The sequence below is a fragment of the Diceros bicornis genome, chromosome 16 (assembly GCF_020826845.1).
Source record: "Diceros bicornis minor isolate mBicDic1 chromosome 16, mDicBic1.mat.cur, whole genome shotgun sequence".
Classification (NCBI taxonomy): domain Eukaryota; kingdom Metazoa; phylum Chordata; class Mammalia; order Perissodactyla; family Rhinocerotidae; genus Diceros; species Diceros bicornis.
In genome coordinates this window covers 3808886-3822050 of record NC_080755.1, presented here as the reverse complement: position 1 = coordinate 3822050, position 13165 = coordinate 3808886, and the positions used below count along the sequence as shown (strand labels likewise).

Here is a 13165-nt window from a genome sequence, read left to right as displayed (position 1 = left end):
GGGTCTGGTGAGGACCTGAGCCCTCCTGTCCCTGGAGCTGGCCTCCTGAAGTGTCCTCTAGTTTATTTTCTCTGCTCAGAGTTAAAGCATCCTGTCAGGCAAATGCAAAACCAGTCTGAATGTTGATGAAGAATTTCTTAGCATTGCTGGCCTCTGATTGTATTATCAAATTGTCACTTTTAACATCTTCAAGTGTGTTTGCCTGACTGGACTCTGAAATGTGGCCTTTTCTAGATTGGTCTCTGTGACCTTTATATGAGAGTTTTCACTATTAAGCACAGTGTGCTTTTTTTATATTTCCATGTAATCTTTGCTTAACTGGTCTGTGTCTTGCTATCTGACTTAGGAAATGGACACATCAAATAGCTGTGATTCTTATTAGATGCTTTTACATGTAAGGAGCAGATACATGGCGATGAAGAATGAGGGAATATGTGGACAAAAGAAAGATGGAATCAGGAATACTTTGCAAAAGTTTTGAATAAACAGAAGATATTTCAGTGGGAGGTATATCTTCTGCTGTATTGGATAATGTTAATATAAAAATTATACTGTAGTTAGTTTTTCTCTTTTTCTCCATCAAAGGGGGAGAATATAGCTTGGAAAGTGGAGTATGATTTTTTTGTTGTTTTATCATGCTTCCTGGAAGTTAAATGAAGAAGACAAAATACTTAAAGGATCAGATAAGAATTAGGCTTTAGTAATTATGGTTTTATAACTGCAGTTCCTTGATACCCAGAAACTTTATTTTCATTGTCTTCCTGGCTAACCAAAGGCATCATTGTCCCATGTAACTTTTGTCTGAACTCTTTCTTCTTATTTTCCTCCTGAGAGAGTCCTAGGGTAAGATAATTATCTCCCAAGCTCAGATTTTTAGCAAGTTCATGTAAGCACGTTACTGGAAATGACAAGTGTGCAGAAGTGATAGATGCTGCTCTGATTTTTCTGACAGAGTGGCAAGGAGAGAGTTCAACCTATCCCTTAATTTGGTTTATTAATTATGATTATATTAGCACTAGCAATCCTTAAGGCCTATAAAGCTCTAAAGGAGGAGATGATATTTCATAAGTTTTAATGAACTTTGCCCAAATCATCATTGGATTTTAACAAAATGTTCATTCTTTTTTCCTCACTCCTATTGGAGTAAATTTTAGCCTTGAGATAGTAACGAGAGGAATTGCTCCACTGGTTTAAAAATAATGATGACCCATTTATTGAGTGCCTCCTGTGTGTGTTGTGCTATATTAAATGCTACTCTATGTGCATTATTTTACTTAATTTATGACAATTGTAAGAAGATGTATTTTATCTATAATTTATAATTGATACAAATTCATTTTTAGAGAGTTTAAGTAACTTACTCCAATTAACAGAGCTGGTAAGTGACAGAGCTAAAATTTGACGTAATCTGTTACGTTTTAACATTTTTATAGGAGATCAGTGACTGATACCAATTGGCAAAAGCCATTAATGGTGCTTATTAGTGTCTCTCAAAATATCTTAATAATGTCCTTTTGTCTTTTATTGTTATTCTCTTTTAAGAGAGACGAGGCTCATCCCGAATTGTTTAATGCTAAGTATAAGCTAGGTAGGTTATATTATGCTTCTTGGATCTCATACTGATGTTTTCCATGTCCTTTGGTTGCTCTGTGGTTTTTTCTGAGCTTGGATGAGGAGTATATGAGCTTGTGATGAGCAAAGCCTCATCAGAAGGGAGATACTATAAGGGACTTGAGGTCAGGACGTGGGATGGATGGGTCGTTGTTTAAAGTGCTTTTCTGGATAATAGACACTTTTTGCCTTTTTGATTTTACACAGAATGGCGTGCTCCTCTTTCAGACAGTTGGTGGAGCTGGTGCATTCTGCGTGAGATGGGGGTAACATATTAGTGTACAAGCACTTTTAATCCCAGCTGCTCCCAGGGTGCGCTGGGGCTGGGCCTTATTCAGCCCCAGTATTCAAACTGCCCTGCAGGTTCCATGCATCTGGGGGCCGTCCTTAGAGGTGGACTCAAGGAGCATGAGCTGCGGCAGTTCTTAAGGCCTAGGATCTGGAGACCCGGATATGCCTTTCTCCTTTGGTGGACCAAGACTTCTTTAAATCTAGACTTTTGTCCCACCTCGTGTTCTATTAAAGAATAGTTCACATTGGTTAATTTCTTAAGAACGTTCTGAGAAATTAATAAGAAAAACAACAACAACAATAGTAATAGCTATAGTTTATTGAGGATCTGCTACACGCCATATGTTTTATATGCATCATCTCTAGTCCTCACAGTAACCTTCTGAGGTAGATGTTGGCTCATTTAAAGATGAAGAACCTGAGATTTGTGAGGTCACGCTGCCCAAGCACACACAATTAATGGGTGGTATAGCTAGAATTTCAGCTCTTATCTGCCTGACATCGATGCCCACGCTCTTTTCACTAGGTTGGGCTGTCTCCTATGAAAAATGATTCTAAGAATTTCGATAAACATGTCTATAATAGTGCCATTTTGCCTAGAAATTAACTAGAAATGGACAACACAATTAAAAACAGCATTTCAGGAATTTAGCAGATGGGTGTCCTGATTCAGCAAACATACCCTGATGAATGCCTGTTAAGTGCCTGACACTCACTGTTCAAGAACCGGAAGACTCAAAGCGAGTCCATACATTCAACGACTATTCGTTGAACACCTGCTCTGTGCCAAACGCTATTCTAGACAAGAGGGATGTAGCAGTGAATATATCAGAGAATAATCCCTGCCCTCATGGGGTTTGGAGCCTCTAGTGGGAGGAGACAGGTAAAAAGCAAAGTAAGAGAGGGCTAGAAACTGGAGGGGGTTGACAGGGAGGCCCCCCGTGAGAAGGTAAATTTGAGCAAAGACATGAATGAAGCGGGGGAATGAGCCAGAGGAGAAGAACATTCCAGGCTGGAATAGCAAGTGTGAAGGCCGTGGGTGGGAGCGTCCTGCTGTTTCAGAGGAATGGTAGAGAAGTCGTTGAGGCTGGCCAGAGTGGGTAAGTGGGAGAGAAGTAGAAGACGAGGGAGCATTTGTGGAGCATTCTTTGAGGCAAGATATAAGGACTTTGGAATTTACTCTTAGTGAGATGCAGAGTCGTTAGAGAATTTTGAATGAAGAATGACATGATTTGATTTATATTCCAAAAGGATTGACTTGGCTGTTGTGTGGTACACACTATAGAGAGTGCAAGAGCCAAGGCAAGGAGACCAGTTAGGAGGATACTGGAGTAACTAGGCAGGCGAGGATAATGGGCTGGGTGAGGTGGCAGTGGTAGAGGTGAAGGTGTGGCGGGCAGTGGTAGAGGTGTGAAGTGCTCACACTCGGGACGTATTTTGATGATAGAGCTGCAGGATTCACTGAAGGGACTTAATGTGGAGTGTGTAGAAGTTTTTGTTAGTTTGTCACTTAGCTGAAAGTATTTTAAAGAAGTGACAAATACATCTTTAAGAAAAAATATTTTGTTAATTTGTTTTCTTCTGATTATAAAAATAATACTTTTGTAGAAAATCTGAAAAAGGGAGAGAGCCAACCATCCAGAGATAATCACTCAACATTTCGGTTGATCACTTAGCTATGTCTTCTCTTGATGAGTCTGCATGTTGAAAACCCCAGGCTTACTCCGCAGCCTCTCCAGGGTTCCTGGGGACGCTACCCTCTCCAACTGCATGGCCTCTGTGATAGCCCATCCCTTCCATCAGAAAGCATTAGCTCCCTGCTCTTGGGGAACAGTTTAGTCTACTTCCTCTGTCCCTTCATTTTTCCTACTCTAGATCAGAAACACCAGTGGGAGTCTGGGGAGCTCTCATTCTGTCCTAACCCTGTGTGACTCCTTCTTGGTAAATGTATTAGGACCAGCATCCCCCTCTCTTCTTATTGGTCTGTTTTGCTTTTGTACCCTTGTTTTGCTACATTTCTCTTCTTCTCAGCCTGACTCTGGCAAAGTCTAGTTTGGGGGAGCAGACTCCCTTTCTCTGCCTGTTTGAGGACCCCTCTGAGCAGAAGAGTTTTAAAGTAAGGAATTAGTGTGGGTTCTTTAACTACACAGAAAGCTTCCAGGTAGACAGATTTATTTTGCTTTCATTTCAAATAGAGAAGTTAAAGGATTTAAAACTAATTTCATTGTGAAAAGTACAGTAATTAAAAAATTTATCGACATAGGAAGTGAAGCAGGTTTTACTGTGATTAAACCTCTTTTAAAAACCTAGGCCAGGGCCGGCCCCGTGGCTTAGCGGTTAAGTGCTCAAGCTCCGCTGCTGGTGGCCCGGGTTCGGATCCCAGGTGTGCACTGACACGCTGCTTCTCTGGCCATGCTGAGGGCGCGTCCCACATACAGCAACTAGAAGGTTGTGCAGCTACGACATACAACTGTCTACTGGGGCTTTGAGGGAAATAAATAAAAAATTAAAAGAAAAAAAAAAACCTAGGCCATAAAAAAACCTATAAAAATATTTTAAGATGAACTTCATTTCAGCCTTTCAGTTTTTATTCAAATTGATTCTTGTCTGTAGAGTTTGAAGTTAATTCCCATTGAACTGGAAATAGGGGGATTTAAAAATTGAAAGAGCTGTTTATTGGCTTAGTTGCCTCTTAGAGAAAAAGAATGACATCACACCTGTAGCCATTCAGTGATTTTTTTAGTACACTGTGTGGGAAATTCAACCCTCATAATCAGAATATCTGAAGGCACCTCCAACCTCACCTCACAGGGAGGAGGGAAGACAGTGGCTGAGCAAGACTCCTAAAGCTTTTCATTACAGAGGATTTGAGGTGCAGATGGAGAACCCTTGCAGTGAACAGCCCTGGAGTAGGGATCCTCTTAGCACCATCAGAGAACTTGATGGGGCACTATTTTCAAGCAGCTCATTTTGTACCAGTTGAGATCTTTTAAGAACATTCTTTGTAGTCTTCATCCATTACTAGCATAGAGATAAAAGCTGATGCATTACAGTCAAACAAATAATTAATTAAATGCTTGGCCTCACATTTGTATTGAAGGATGAAAAAATTCAACAGCCTGTCAAAACCCCAAGGTCTAAATAAAAAGATCCAGAACGCTAGAGGAACTCCCATTTCCTCTCACTGTAAAGGTTGTGATAAGAGTTGTGAACGCTTAGTTAATTAATTGTGGGGAGGCAAAGACTCCATGATATGGAACTGTGGGAAAAACCAAATTCTGTTAATTTGGTTTTGGAATACAGAAACGACCTAGAAAATGTCAGGATTAAAAAGGGAAACTGATCAAATATAGCACATTCTATGTGGGTAGAGTTGAGAGCTATTAATTTGTGTTTGTTTCTTTCAGCGCAGTATACCACAAGACAGCCGAGGGACTCAGGGTCAGCCTGAATTGGATCTGATTTCCCAAGACATCCTTTGTAAACGTGACTTAGGGCACACTTATGTTAAATGAGTCTGATAGATTTCATCATTTGATGAATATATAAATTCATCATTTATATATTGAATGACCACTAGGCTACCAATAATGGTTACTTTGTATGATTTTGTAAGTATTAAATGGAAGCAATAATAGAATGCCTGGAATTTTCCCATATATTCAATTTCTTTTTCTTAGTAAGTAATAGAAGTGCCTTTTTTGTATTTCTTTATTGATTTGGTCAAACGTCATTCTTGGTGTGTGAGTCTTGAGGACTCACTACCTGGAACTCCTTTAAAAGGCAAATATTTGGGCCGGCCCCGTGGCTTAGCGGTTAAGTGCGTGTGCTCCGCTGCTGGGGGCCCGGGTTCGGATCCTGGGCGCGCACCGACGCACCACTTCTCCGGCCATGCTGAGGCCGAGTCCCACATGCAGCAACTAGAAGGATGTGCACCTATGACATACAACTATCTACTGGGGCTTTGGGGGGAAAAATAAAAAAATAAAAATAAAAAAAAAGCAAAACAAAAACTCTGAGCAATAGCAAAAAAAAAAAAAAAAAGGCAAATATTTGCAGTCAGCTTACCTTCCTGGGTCCTTGAAAGGTCTGTTTCTCCTTTTGCTTGCTTTCTCGTTCTCACTAGATGTCCTTCTGGTGATTAGTTTTGGGTACCTGCATGAAGCTTGCTGTTAGGAGCTAATCACAGAGAGAAGAGCCTTGACACCTGGGTGCAGTTACAGAGGATGAACAGGCCAGATCTGTGTTCGGCTGTTCATCTGAATTCACAGAGATCCTAGGTATGAGTGAGACCTGCTGTACTATCTTGTATTCCTGAGACTCAGAAACACAAACTTTTCATTCATTTATTTGTTAATCCTCTATTTATATGCAACATTTTCCTGGACAGACAGAGAATGAGAACACAGGTATTTGTTCTAGGGTCTTTTTTTTTTTTTTTTTTTGGTGAGGAAGATTGGTCCTGACTAACATCTGTGCCCATCTTCCTCTGTTTTGTATATGGGACGCCACCACAGCATGGGTTGATAAGCCATGTGTTGGTCTGTGCCTGGGATTCCAAACCTGCAAATCCTGGGCTGCCAAAGCAGAGCACGCGAACTTAACTGCTACGCCACTGGGCCAGCCCCCAAGGGGTCTTTATGAGACAGCCATTCTTCTTGTTCTTGTTGTCCTCAACGTTGTAGTATTGACACCGATAAAGAGAAACTGGAATCATGGATTCTCGGCCAGATATCCCCAGATATCAGAGGGCAGATTGCCCCTCACTAAGGTGCAAAGGTTGGAAGTTTTAGCCACAAGCTTTCCCCTATTTTTAAAATGTATGGCTCTGTGGGAGAGAGACCTGTTCCAGAAAGAGCCGGAGAGCTCTTATGGGTGTAAATGACTGTACAGTCCAACTGTGTTAATTTATTCACTCTCTCTGTTCACATCTCACTTCTCACAGATGCAGAGTCAGATGTTAGGTAAGAGAAAAATATGCTCCTGCATTGAGGTGCCAAAGATATCTTTTTGCTAATAAGTTCTTCTGAGAAATGGAATTGGCCAAGAAGATAGAGGAAATATGGTATCTCCTTTTCTCTCCTCTTTTGATTTTAGCCATGGAATTCTTGAAAATTTTAAACAGTGGAGTTGGACATGTATGACTTGAAACATATGTTACTGGCTTCTTGTCAGTTTGAGGCCCTCCACTAATAACACTTTCAAAGTTGGAACTGACTGCGGTTTAGGCTTGTCCTTTTGAGGCTTAAAGCCACAATCAGTGGAGAGTCATAAATTGTTGAGAATCTAGAAGCCGAATCAGTACCGTTCGTATTTTCTCTAGAAACAACAGTGGTAATTTTTGTTTGTTTTCCGGGAATAAAATGGCAGTGGACAGAATCCTGAAGGTTCACTCTAGATTAGAAACCTCTTTTTATAAAGGAATAAACTAGTATCATGATGTTTTATGTATATATATTTTAAAGATAAGTAAGTAGTAGTGACAATAGTCTTTAGAACAAAATATAATTTTATAGAAGTTTGAATTTACTAACGTTTGACTTGTGTCAAGTAGAAGAGTAAGGTAGCATATTAAAAATATGGAGTTATAGATGATCATAGAAAACAGTAACTTTGAAAAGTTTTCCAGTTCCAAAAGAGGAATAAGGAGTTAAGAACAGATTTTATTGGTGAACTCAACGTGCAGAACTTGTGTGGAAGAAAGAGCTCTGTTATTGGAGGGAGAAACTCAGATGTAATTGTTGGCTCTGTGCTTATTGTTATAGGACCTTAGGCAAGTTATGCACTAAACTCACTGTCCTCCTCTGTCCTGTGGGGGTGACATGCACTTCACGGTGGTTGGGGGTGAACTTATGGTTATTTCACCATAAGTTCATAATACTAAGGCAGTATTTTGTAATATTTGTGGGGAGTGTAGTTAAGAAGGAAATATACTGTTTGAATTATGATCTATACATTGAAGGCATAATGACAGTTTCTTCCTTAGCAAGAGTGATTTATGGTTAACAGAAAATGGAAAGATTGGTTGCTATATTTAGCTTATTTTCTTACGCTTTCCAGGATTCAGTTTGACATAAGGATTGAACACCTTATTCTTTCTTATGTATTTCATTGGTGCTCTGAAATTTCCCTTTTGATTTAATTTTTTGCTTGAAACTTCAAGAGTATTGTGGCAGTGCCTTTGGCTAAGGGAAATCAAGTCATAGTCAATTCTGAACTCGGTTTCAATGGTGGGGAACACTAACAACTGCTATAAACATAGCTATCAGGTATTTGTGTTAACAATACACAAATTCAGGTATTTGTGTTAACTCTTGAAAATAAATATATACATTTGGCACTTTCCGATCCCAAGAATAGCTCTTTAAAGTATTTTTGCTGTATATTGAATCATACATAAAAAGTCAAAATGAAAACATGTAAATATTTTGTGGGGAAGCACTGCCCTGTGTCTTTTTTAGAGGTGGTTCTTTCTAAATCCAGCCCAGGGCAAGATAGATTCATGTGTGCACCACTTAGACATTTAAATAAAACCGTTTCATAGCACCAGCAGGATTCTTGTGTGGACTGTGTGGAAACTTGACTAGCACTTATGCAATTACCAATAATGATAGCATCTGAGTGGTGGTAATCCTGATAAAATTTCGTGGGGACTAAAATTCTCTGGCAGATGATGTGTGAAACAAGCCTATAGGTCAGATGCCAGTTAGCCATTAGTTAGGTTCTCAGATGAAGTCTAGAAACACATTCTATACCAGAAGGCCACAGCTTTTCATGTTAGTCTGCTTGCTTTTTTTTGGAAGTCTGGATCTGTCACTTAGACCACAAAAATATGTTCTTTATAAATAAAGCCAAGCATTGCTTTTCATCTGAATGAGATGTTTTTAAGAATGGTTGCTGTTGATGTCGGGTTCCTTGATGATTTCCTGTGTTAAAGGTGACAGAGCACCACCTGGGAGAATGACGGTTGGAAGGCGACGTTTGTTTGTCGGTGGGCTCCCTGCCGATTGGAGAAGGCATCATTTGCAGTCTTCTCATCTCTAGGGATCCCTATGTTTATAAGAGACCTAACATTAGTAAGCAAGTTTGCCTACCAGCTCGATCCATTTCCAATCTTCGCAAAGCTCTGATCAGAGCTTCTGATGGCACTGGAAGGGCCCACTCCCCTCCCTCTCCTCTCCTCCTGCCTGCTCTGGTGTCTTCTCTCACCTGGACTGTGGCCATGGCCTGCTAACCGCTCTCCCTCCTCCAACCCTTGCTCCTCCACTCAGAAGCCAGAGTGGTCTTTTAAAAGCATCAATAAGACCCTATCATTCCTCACTTTAAAATGCTCCGTTGCGTTTCAAATAAAATCCAGCTTCATGAACTGGCTTACCAAGACCCACAGGATGTGACCCCGCTCCCATCTTCTCCTTCATCTTGTACCATTCTTCCCCACACCTCCTGGGTCCCAGCTACCTCCCCCTTCTTTTCAGTCCTTGACCACACCAAGCTCATTTCCTCCTTGAGCCTGGGAACTAGCCTTCCTGGAAGGTATTATCCCAACTCCTCTTGTATCTTTACATGGCACTGTTCGCCATATTTGAATGTCTGCTCAAATATCCCCTCCTTGGAGAAGCCCTCCCTAACCACTCAATGTAAGCAGCCACCCATCTACTTGAGATTGGATTTCTAATAACATCTACCTGTAGCTGACATTTTTTCTTTCTTTTTCTCCTTCAACTAGAATGTAGGCTCCACTAGAGCAGAGACTTGTGTGTCTTTATCTGATGTATCCCCTGGCCTCAGAACAGCTATTCAGGAGATGTTTGTTGAAGGAGTGTAGTGACGAATGAAGAAATGATGTAGCCTGTATTTCTAACCTTAACTGTACATTTCCAACCAAAAGCAAAGAAACTTGGTTAGTGTGTGCAGCCCTGCCATTGCTGAACGTACACTTTCCTTTAAAACGTCAGAAGAAACTCTCAGACCCTTAGTTCCCTTCCCCAACCTCTGGAGTTCAGGAATCCCATTTTGGAAACTTCTTTGCTTTTAACAGAGTAATTATAATGCAAATGTCCTAGAACAGAACTTGTGTTGGTTCTTCTGCCAGTCTCTCTCTCTCTACAGGCTTAATTTGCAAGTAGTTTTGTCCCCTCAGGAACCCTGCCTTCCCTACTGTTAGTGCTGTCACTGAACTCTATTCAAGTCCATCACTAACATAAGTCCCCCATTCTTCCAGAGGGAGAACCAGCCGCTTCCTTGGTTTATTGAAATGTCTTTAGGGGGCTTATAGGAACAACCAAATAGTCTTGGTATTTCAAAGGTATGTGGAATTTTATACCCTGGTATTTGGCACCAGTTGGATTTGGAAATATGAATACATATTGATAAGGTAGACACTTACATACTCATACTCACCATGTCTGTCTATGTTCTAAACTGTATTTGTTAATTTTTCTGCTCACACATAGATCCAAACATTTTTGAGATTAAAAAGAAAAGCTAAAAGCTTACTGAAAATAAACTAGGTTTTTTCCAGTGTATTACATAAACTAAACAGTGTTTCCTTCAGCTTTTTCAGATTATCTGGGTAAAACATTGCTTCTGTGAATTAAATAAAACCTTAGTAGACCCACTAGCTAATGGTGCCGGCGGTGATGGGAGGTCGGCTTTCTCGCTAGAGGGCTGGCGACTGTCTGCTCCAGGTGCTTTCTGCCCTTGCAGGTGGTCAGGAAGATCAGTTAGTATCTGTCTTTACTTCACTCAGAGGACAAAGTGTCCTTAGATTTCATGCTGTTAATACAGCTGTGTCTCTGGTCCTCAGGAATCCTAGAATTTCAGACTCTTAGAACAGAATGGGAAGCCACGTTCCATCGAGGTCACAGAGCACGTGGCAGAGTTGAGGCTGGTTCTCATCCTCCTGCCCCATCAGGGTTCTGCCCATCCTGTGCCTCCCCTTGCTTGTATTTATGCCTGATTTCCCTTTTATCTTCCTGAAGTCACCTGTGATTTTTAGTTGCATCTAAAGCTTAAAACTAGTCATTTAACTTGGGACTGAAGGTTAGTGATTATTTCTCCATCAAACAAGGATTATCCCTGTGGAAGCCCTCCCTGCCCTCGCAGACTTGCTGAAAGCCCCCTCCTCTGGTCTTAGTTCTCGCACCATGGGTGCAGTGTGGGTTTGCTTCTCAGGTTAATCTGTCAGAATACACAGTCCTTGACGCAGGTGACTATGCCCTTATTTACTTGTTTTTGTCTTGTTTACCTTTTTAAATTCTGAGCACAGAATTGTAGATGTGCAATGCTGTTATGAAATCTTTGTCTCCATATTGATGGATCTTGGTAATCCCCTGCAGGTTTACCATGGTCATTATGAAAGTAATTTTTGGATTGTCATGTTGTCTACATAAAAATTCCAGCTTTCTGCTTCTTCTATAATCTTAAAGTCAGCGTACTCCATTGGAGTTGGTATATTGGCTTATAAGATTTGAAATCAGTATGGCCAAAAAGCTTATTTGAAAAAAACTATCAGAATTGTCCCTGCCTGCTGGTCACAAACACTTACCGTCTCAATTCTTTATTATCAAGTTTTCAAAGATATTTCATAATGACCAGGGCTGAATTCCACTGTTTGTGCTTTGAGGAGTAACTGGTTCACTGCTGTCCCATCAGGGCCTTCATGGTCTATTAATTTGGTCTAATTTTGAGCCAAAACAATGGAAAAGTCCAGCTGACCCTTCTGATGTAAGTCATCCTTGTGGCTGCCAGAGAGGTCTCTGTGTAATGAGATGAAGTCTCCTTAGTGAGGTCCAGATGGCCTTGCAAGATGTGACTTCTACCTGGCTCATCTCATTGCCTCTCATCACTCCCCACACACCCCCTGTGTTCCAGCCACAGCTGGCTACATGCCCTCACCCAAGTAAGTGCACACGATTTTTCACACTGTTTTGCTTTTGCCTGATTGGTAATCTCTGCCTAGAACTTTCTCCTGTCTTCCTTCTTTCTTTCAACACAACTCAAGAGGTGAAATTGACAGATACGAAGTGGATTGAGTTAGGAGTAAGGAGAGAGGTGGTGTCCCGATCCCTGCAGCTGGACAGATGGCAGCCCACCTACTGAAATGGGGAAGACTGAAGTAGAGCAGATTGGGGGACTGGGAGGATGGGGGTATCAAGGGTTTGGATGGAGAAATCTTCAGTTTTAGATGCCTCTGAGATAGCCAGGTAAGAGAGGTGAGAAGTAGAGTTGTGTATATGGATCTAAAGCTCAGTTGTTGGTAGTGCCATCAAGTCAATTCCGACTCCTAGTGACCCTGTGTCAGCAGAGTGGAACCCTGTTCCATCTTTCTGCGCCATCCTCTCACCTTCCGGCGCTATATCTGACAATGCTCCACTGCTATTCATAGGGTTTCCATGGCCGATTTTTTCGGGAGTGGGTGGCCAGGTCCTTCTTCCTAGTCTGTCTTAGTCTGGAAGCTCCACTGAAACCTGTCCACCATGGGTGACCCTGCTGGTGTTTGAAATACCAGTGGCACAGCTTTCAGCATCACAGCAACATGCAGCGCCACAATATGACAACCCACAGACAGGGGGTGTGGTTCCCTGACTGGGAAACAAACCCGGGTCTCAGTGATAAGAGCGCCGAATCTTAACCACGAGCCCACCAGGGCTGGCCTAAAGCTCAGAGAGGTCACAAATTGAGGAACTTATAATTTGGAATTGTCTTTATATTTGAAACAAAGTGGAAGAGCTCTTCAAGAAAGAGGGTTTGAGGAGTACAACTGACTCCTAAAGAACTGCCAAGTCAGAAATAGAATATGAGAAATGGACTCTGAAGAGGCAAAGGGAAATGAGAAAGAGTAGCCAGAAGAGGTGTAAGGAAAATCAAGAGAGCATCAAAAACACAGAGAATTCAAAGATGAGAAGGAATATAGCCCAGTGTCAGATAGGACGCATTGGCTTATAGGGAGGTCATTGGTAACCTTAGCAAGGTTTGGTAGAATAATGGGGGATATGCTGCATAATTGAGTGGGAAGGAGGATGTGGTGACAGCATGGGAAGAAAATTCTTTCCAGAAGCATGGCTGTGAAGAATAGGAAAGAAGTAGGGGTAGAAATGGGGGTGAGTGGAATGTGAGACCAAGAGCAGGATGATTTGGTTCCTTATGTTTTTTTTAAGATGAATGATACTAGGTTTTTTGTTTTTTCTTTTAATGCAAATAGGAGGCATCCAGTCGAGGGGCCAGGGAGTGTTAGTTTGCTTGAAACTGATGGTTTTTAGTG

The 13165-nt window shown here is 41.3% G+C and overlaps 1 protein-coding gene across 24 annotated transcripts in view; it reads left to right on the top strand.

The window, feature by feature from the left end:
* The window catches only part of EPB41L3 (erythrocyte membrane protein band 4.1 like 3), a 236230-nt gene that overhangs the window by 120630 nt on the left and 102435 nt on the right, over window positions 1–13165 (top strand). The window lies entirely within an intron of this gene.